The following is an 8871-nucleotide window of genomic DNA, read 5'->3' as shown; positions in this document are numbered from 1 at the left end:
TTCCTTGAGGACTGGGGGGTCTGGGAACGCGCCCGGGCCCGCCTCTCGTACCCCGCGCAGCTCCGATGGGAAGGTCCCGGCAGAATGGACCGTGCTCGAGAATCTTCCTCGCGCCGGCGCTCCTCCCCATGGGAGAGGAAGGAGCGCGGGTTGAGGAGGACAGGTGAGCGCTCAGGGAGCAGCGGCTCCTGGGCCCACTGCGGCGCCCGAGACATCACACCCTGCAGGTTCTGCACTGCCTCCGCGAGGGTGCGAACCTGCTGGGCTAACTGGTCGAACTGAGCGGCTTCGACCATCTGAATGGGAGGTGGAGCGGTGGAGTGTTGCTGAGAATGTGTTGGAGACGCAGCGGCCTCCCGGCCGGAGGCGCGAGAGGCCCCGTGACCGGAGGCCTTGGAAGCTCCACGACCACCTCGCCGTGCCATTACGATCGCTCTGAGATTCGGCCCCTCCTTCTAGCGCCAACTGTTGCTGGTGGTCCAAACCGAGAACGATTGGCACAGCGGTGTGAACGGGGTTCCGTTTGAGTTGCCTTGGTTGGTGTTGATTGCGCTCCACCTTCCACCGGAAAACCTGCAAGCAAGCCTCGCACCACCACTGGGGTAGTGGGGGCCCTCCGACGATCAAGTCAGAGGAGATTGGAGGAGGAGAGATAATAGTAGCAAGTAAGAGAATGCTCTGGAAGTTCTTGCTTACCCTCCCCCTTCTCCCCCCAGCCGCATATATACCAGGCTGGGGGGTCCTTTTGGGGGGTTGGTCATCGTGTAGCACGATGGAGCTGCCACTGACATGGCCGTTACAGGGCGTCGTGGGGCAGCGCTGGGTACGGTCATGACAGGGCGTAGTGGAGCTCCGCTTTGTACGGCTGTTACAGGGGATCGTGGAGCAGCGCCGGATACGACCGTTGCTGGGTGTAGTGGAGCAGAGGGCCGCGGCGTGCCTCTGGGGAATAGCCTGTCGTTGTCGAGAGATGCCCGACTCGGGGTCGGGCTGCGGAGACGAAGATGTCCGACTCGGGGTCGGATTGCTGGATCAAGGGGCAGCCGACTCGGGGTCGGGCTGCGGAGCCGAAGATGTCCGACTCGGGGTCGGATTGCTGGATCAAGGGGCAGCCGACTCGGGGTCGGGCTGCGGAGCCGAAGATGTCCGACTCGGGGTCGGACAGCTGGATCTAGGGGCAGCCGACTCGGGGTCAGGCTGCGGAGCCGAAGATATCCGACTCGGGGTCGGATTACTGGATCAAGGGACTGCCGTAGTCTTCCTGGGTGCGCGTGCCGGTCACGTGGGGCGTGGCGGCTAAGTTCCCCCGTAACACTTTCCAATTGCATCTCATGCAATTCTCAACTTTATCTTGTCCTCTTAAAACATTTATAGCCTTGTGGTTGCACAACAAACTATAATATTTTAGTTAAGTCAGACCCTTCATTTCCATATAGTCATATTCGAATAATATTGCTCTTGTGGTTTCACAACAAAGCAACATATTAAAATATGCCATAAGCATCTCTGTGCACCAAGACAGTATAACATCAGTCCCTGTGGAGTGATTGATTAAACCTCTATTTGATTTTGATGAGCTCAAAGCATTTGAGTATATCTTATGTTATACTAATGAATTCAATATAGTATATCAGGCATATATTTGTATATTTTCAATTAAGTGCCTCAAGCTTTGGTTCAAAATAAGTTGGACAAGTATTGAACCCTATTTGAACCAAGGGCTAATTCTCGAGTCGACTCCGGAAGATTACGAGTCGACTCCAAATGATTCAGAGTTTCTGGCACCAGCTCGAGTCGACTCCGATACTCTACGAGTCAACTCCGACTGAGAACAGAAAGAAAGACAGAAAGTTGGTTTTCAGACCCTGTCAGCGAGTCGACTCCAGAAGGCTTCGAGTCGACTCCGATGCTTGACGAGTCGACTCTCTACAGATCCGAGTCGACTCCAAGAAGTAACAGACAGAAAGACAGAGAGGTATTTTCTAGATCCTGTTACCGAGTCGACTCTAGAAGGATGCGAGTCGACTCCAACGTTTGGCGAGTCGACTCCTAATCATACCAGAGTCAACTCTCAGAGAAAAGCGGACTGAAAGGCAGAGAACCAAACTCAGTGACCCTGTGAACGAGTCGACTCCGTGAATTCCAGAGTCGACCCCAAGTCAACCGAGCCGACACTAACAAAGTGCGAGTCGACTCCGAGGCAGCTCAGATCAACAGACAGAGGATCGGTTTTTGGGGCTCTGAGAGCTGAGCCGACTCCAAGAGGATCCGAGTCGACTCGAGAGAGAAATGCAGAAAAATAGATCTCTGGAATTCTAAGAACGAGCCGTCTCCAAAATGCCGAGTCATCTCCAGATCTTAGCGAGTCGACTCCAGGATTGGACCGAGTCGACTCCAGGTCGAGACAGCACTTTAATTCAAATCATGAACAGTGGGCGAGTTGTCTCCAGTAAAGCATGAGTCAACTCCAGCAACAGCCGAGTCGACTCCAGAACGAACGAGTCGACTCTGATCCCAACGAATACATTGTCAGGAGGTGCAGACTGTGCAGAACGGCTACAAATCAGTGTCTAACGGCTATTTTTCAAAGGGGACTGTTTAAATAGCCAGAGTAAACAGTAGTAGACAACAAGAGAGTTACTCCATCTGTGCATTAAGGCATTTCCAACTACCAAGAGTCCATTGAGAGAAAAGACAAGCAAAATAAGGAAGAAACGCATTCAATTCATTTCTAGAAGTTTTTCCTTCGTATTCAAGGCTCTTCTTCTGACATCAAATCTTCAGTGCACTCAAAGAGGAGACTCAGAGTTCGAGAAGCCCTTTCTTCCTCTTCCAAAATCTGTTTGAGGGCTTCTAACTTTACTCTATTCATATTGATTCATATTTACTTTTTAAGAAGCTTTCCTTGTATCTTTTCACAAACTGTTTTTCTTACTTGATTCAATCAGGGGATTGAATCAAGGGTTATAAAGTTTGTTGGTGAGCCAAAGAAAAAACCAACGGTGTAAGGGTTTGATTGTAATCCCGGAAAAACAATCGAGTGGTTCTAGTCGGTGAGCCTATGAAAACCGACCGAGTTCATTGTGATCTCGCGAAAATAATAAGTTGGGTTGTGATCTTGTAAAACAATCGGTTGTAATCCAAGGAATTATAGTGAACTCCCAAGTGAAGCTTGGGGAGTGGACGTAGGAGCAAGAGTTGGCTCCGAACCACTATAAAATTTTCTTGTGTTTGCATTGGCTATTCGTCTCTTCCAATCTCCTCATCAAGTAGCTTAATTAACCTGCTTGCATTAGAATTAAATAATTACTCATTAAGTTTTAATTTGTCAATAATTAATCCAAACCCAATTCATCCCTCTCTTGGGTTGTCTCCTTGGGCAACAAGTGGTATCAGAGCAGGTGCTCTCATATCGATTGGTGTTCCAATCCGTAAATAGAGTCAAAGATTAAGATGACAACCCCTTTTGGGTCTTCCTTTAGTGAAGGGCAATCCACCAATAGACCTCCATTGTTTAATGGAGCTAATTATACCTATTGGAAGGCTAGAATAAGGATATTTATCCAAGCTCAAGATTATGATGTTTGGGACATCATAATTAATGGACCACATATCCCTTCTATCTATGTTGATAGCATTGCTATACCCAAGCTTGAGAAAGATTGGGATGATAATGATAGAAGGAAGGCACAACTAAATGCTAAAGCAATGAATGTTCTTTATTGTGCCTTAGACCATACTGAATTCAATAGAATCTCTACTTGCAATTCTGTAAAAGAGATATGGGATAGACTTGAAGTGACCCACGAGGGCACAAATCAAGTTAAAGAAACTAAAATTAACATGCTAGTTCATAAATATGAACTATTTAAAATGGACTCTAGTGAAACCATCTCTTGCATGTTTACTCGATTTACTGATATTGTCAACGGCCTAAAAAGCCTTGGCAAAAGTTATACTAACAGTGATCTTGTCAGAAAAATTCTTTGCTCTTTACCAAGGTCATGGGAAGCCAAAATCACGGCAATCCAAGAAGCAAGGAACTTGAACAAGCTGCCACTCGAGGAGCTTCTTAGATCCCTAATGACGCATGAGCTCATAATGAAACAACACAGCGAAGAAGAATCCTCTCATAAGAAAAAGGTAATTGCCCTCAAATCTACTTCTTCTAACAAGGATCTATCTTGCAGTAGCAGCAGTGAAGAAGAAGACAATGAGGGAGACGATGAAGAGGCTCTTCTCGTGCGAAAGTTCAGAAGATTCATTAACCTGAAGAAGTCCTTTCATCAAAAGAGAGGTTCCTCAAGTTCCTTCAACAAGGATAAAGGTAAGGAAAGGAAAAATGAGGGAATCGGATGCTATAAATGCAAGAAGCCGGGACATTTCAGAGTCGACTGTCCCTTGCTGAAGAAGGGCAGCAAATACAAGAAGAAGAAAGCTCTTGTCTCCACTTTGACAGACTCCGATCAATCATCATCATCATCGGATGAGGAACAAGAGGAAAAAGCAAATCTTTGCTCTATGGCAAATGAAAATGAGGTAACATCTGAAACTCATTTAGATTTTACTTTTGAAGAATTGTATGATGCCTTTAATGAGCTAATGGATGAGTATAAATCAATAAATCTTAAAAACAAAGATTTGAGGCTAACTAATCAATCCTACAGTCATAAAAATGACAATCTGATTATGGAAAAAGGTTCCATTGTTAAGGAGAACTTAGAACTTAAAACAAGCAACCAATTGCTAACTCTAAAAAACTGTACTCTAATTAAAGACAAAGAAAGACTAACTAAAGAAATTTCAGAACTTAAAAACAATAATCAAACTCTAAAAGATAACCTTACAAAAGACTTAAACTTACTAAAAACAGAGAAACTGAACTTAACAAAAGAACTTGAAAAATATAAACCTATTGTTGAGAAGTTTATCTATAGCTTTGAAAAATTAGAAATGATTCTTAACAATCAAAGAGTTGTGTTTAATAGAGCCGGTTTAGGGTATAAGCCAAAGAATAAGCAAAAATTTCTTAAAAACGTTTTTGTAAAAGCCGGAGAAAGTAAAACTAAAAATGTAACTTATTTCTGTTGTGGAAAAGTAGGACATAAAGCTAATGTGTGTAACCATAGAAAAATAGAAGCTAAAAGAAAAATTAAAAGGGTTTGGGTTCCAAAAGGAATCAATATAGCTAACCTTGAAGGATTCAAGAAAACTTGGGTACCTAAGATTATATGATTTCCTTGTGTAGGAGTGTCTTGCAGCCAAGCTCAATAAAAACTGTTGGTACTTGGATAGTGGCTACTCAAGACACATGACGGATGACAAGGAGCAATTCTTCGCCCTAGAACCTAAGAAAGGAGGTGTGGTGACTTTTGGAGATGATAACTAAGATCACATCATGGGTATTGGTAAGATACAAATCACATCTTCAACCTTTATTGATAATGTTCGGTTTGTAGATGGTCTTAAGCACAATTTACTTAGCATTAGTCAATTATGTGATAAAGGTTTTGACGTATTGTTTAAGCCATCTATGTGCATCATAACCAACTCAACTAACAATAGTTTAGTTTTCAAAGGATTAAGACGTGGCAATGTTTATATAGTAGATCTTGAAGATCTTGCTAAAAACAGCCACTGCTCAGTAGAAAATGATGCTAAGCTTAGTGAGGCAAGTTGGTTATGGCATCGTAAATTAAGTCATGCAAGCATGGACACATTATCTAAATTAGTTAAAAGAGATTCCGTGATTGGTTTGCCAAAACTGAAATTTGAGAAAAATAAAATCTGGAAAGCATGTCAATTTGGCAAACAATCTAGAAGTTCTTTTAAGTCCATAAATTATGTCTCTACAACTAGACCCCTTGAGCTACTTCACATGGACCTTTTTGGACCAACTACGACCACGAGCCTTGGTGGAAACAAGTATGGACTTGTCATAGTTGATAATTTTTCTAGATACACATGGGTCATGTTTTTAGCTCATAAGGATGAAACATTTTCAGTTTTTAAGAAATTCCACGAGAAGGTAACAAATACAAAAAATAGTTCAGTTATAGCAATTAGGAGTGATCATGGAACGGAATTTGAAAATCATCTATTTGATGAATTCTATAGTAAAAAGGGAATAACTCATAATTTCTCTGCACCTAGGATACCATAACAAAATGGAGTTGTGGCAAGAAAGAATAGAACCCTAGAGGAAATGGCTAGGACCATGTTGTGTGAAAGTGACCTCCCAAAGTATTTTTGGGGAGAAGCCATTAACACATCATGTCATATATTAAATAGAGTTCTATTAAGACCAATTATAAAGAAAATACCTTACGAACTTTGGAGAGATAGAAAGCCCAAAGTAAACTACTTTCATGTGTTTGAATGTAGGTGTTTCATTCATAATAATGGCAAAGATAACTTAGGTAAATTTGATTCCAAATCTGATGAAGGTATCTTTTTGGGATATTCTACATCGAGTAAGGCTTATAGAGTCTTCAACAAAAGAATCCTTGTTATTGAAGAATCCATTCATGTTGTTTTTGATGAGTCTAATGATGCTTCCTCCAGCAAGAGAGTAGTATTTGATGATGATGCAGGAATAATTGAAGAAAGGATGGATCACATGACTACAAGAGGATGAACCCAAGCAAGTTGAAGAAACTACAACAAGCCAAGAGGTAATTGCCGAATATGGGCTTACAAAGGCTTGGAGGTATGCTCACGGTCATCCTAAAGAATTAATCTTAGATGATCCATCTCAACCTGTTAGAACTAGAGCCTCTCTTAGAAACTTAAATAATCATCTTGCATTTGTTTCACATTTAGAACCTAAAAATATTGAAGAAGCTGAAAGTGATGTAAATTGGATAAATGCTATGCAAGAGGAACTTAACCAATTTACAAGAAATAAAGTATGGAACTTAGTTGAAAGACCCACTGAATACTCAATAATAGGAACTAAATAGATATACAAAAATAAACTTGATGAAAATGGAGTTGTGGTTAGAAACAAGGCTAGACTAGTAACAAAGGGCTATAATCAAGAAGAAGGTATAGACTTTGATAAGACTTTTGCTCCTGTAGCTAGACTTGAGGCAATTAGATTGTTACTAGCATTTGCATGTAATAAAGATTTTAAATTATTCCAAATGGATGTAAAAAGTGTCTTCTTGAATGGGTATATTAATGAGAAGGTTTATGTAGAACAACCTCCTGATTTTGAGAATCATCAATACCCCAATCATGTTTATAAACTAAATAAAGCACTTTATGGTCTAAAATAAGCCCCTAGAGCATGGTATGAAAGACTTAGCAAATTTCTATTAGACCATGAATTTTCTAAAGGAAATGTTGATACAACCCTATTTTTGAAAAAGAAAAACAAAAATATGTTAGTAGTGCAGATTTATATAGATGATATTATTTTCGGTGCTACTAACAATCGTCTTTGCGAAGAGTTTGCTGAATTAATGCAGAGTGAATTTGAGATGAGCATGATGGAAGAATTGAACTACTTCCTCGGACTTCAAATCAAACAATCCAAGGAAGGAATTTTCATCAATCAAGCTAAATACATCAAGAAAATGCTAAAGAAGTTTGATATGGATGGAAACAAGTCAATTGGCACTCCCATGAGCTCATCATGCAAACTAGACAAAGATGAATCAGGTAAATCAGTAGATCAAAAGCTGTATAGAGGTATGATAGGATCTTTACTATATCTTACAGCAAGTAGACCTGAAATCATGTTTAGTGTATGCATGTGTGCTAGATATCAATCTAATCCTAAAGAATCACACCTAATTGCAGTTAAGAGAATTTTTAAATATCTAATAGGAACAAAAAACATAGGTCTATGGTACTCTAAAGAATCAAGCATAAACTTAATAGGGTACACTGATTCAGACTTCGCTGGTTGTAAACTTGATAGAAAAAGCACCAGCGGGTCATGTCAATTTTTAGGAGAGAACTTAATTTCATGGTTTAGCAAGAAACAAAACTTGGTTGCACTATCTACGGCTGAAGCCGAATATGTTGCTACCGGAAGTTGTTGTGCTCAAATTTTATGGATCAAGCAACAACTTGAAGATTATGGCATTAAACAAGATAAGATTTCTATAAATTGTGATAATACAAGTGCCATAAATCTAACTAAAAATCCAATTCAACACTCAAGAACTAAACATATTGAGATAAGACATCACTTCATAAGAGATCATGTGTTAAATGGTAATGTGATGCTTGAATTTGTTGCACTGATGATCAACTTGCTGATATCCTCACAAAACCCTTGAGTGAAGATCGATTTTGTATCCTTAGAAGAGGGTTAGGAGTGATTGATCCATTTTTGTGATACTCTCCTATAATTCATTGATTTTGATGATTAGCTTAAGTTGGATATAGGATTTCTCGTCTATGATCACCAAATTATTACTTAAGTTCAAAAAATTTCCATATCTCTCTCCTCTAGCACTGAATTAACTGAGTTTTTGGTTATGTGCCAGAGTTCGAGTCGACTCGAATAAATTTTAGAGTCGGCTCGTGGGCGAGTCGACTCGCACATGTTTAGGAGTCGACTCGAGGTCGAGTCGACTCGCGCATGTTCAGGAGTCGACTCGAGGTCGGAAATCCGACTTTTAACCCTAAGTGAAATATCCTTTTCTCCACTTCTATTCTCGGCCGCCACTGTTCAAAAACCTAGAGTCGTCTCCTACATCGTCCCAGACCCTTTTTTCCGTCATTTCTTCCTTGTTTTCTTCCATCCTTCGAGTCCATCCTTCTGTATTAGGTCAAAAATGCCTAGGAAAGCAATTATCCCAAGCCGGAAGAGACCTCTCTCCGCGAGCGGCGCCGAGAGACGGTCCAAGGCGAGAA

Source organism: Phoenix dactylifera, chromosome 14, assembly GCF_009389715.1.
Source record: "Phoenix dactylifera cultivar Barhee BC4 chromosome 14, palm_55x_up_171113_PBpolish2nd_filt_p, whole genome shotgun sequence".
Classification (NCBI taxonomy): domain Eukaryota; kingdom Viridiplantae; phylum Streptophyta; class Magnoliopsida; order Arecales; family Arecaceae; genus Phoenix; species Phoenix dactylifera.
This window is presented reverse-complemented; position numbering follows the sequence as displayed.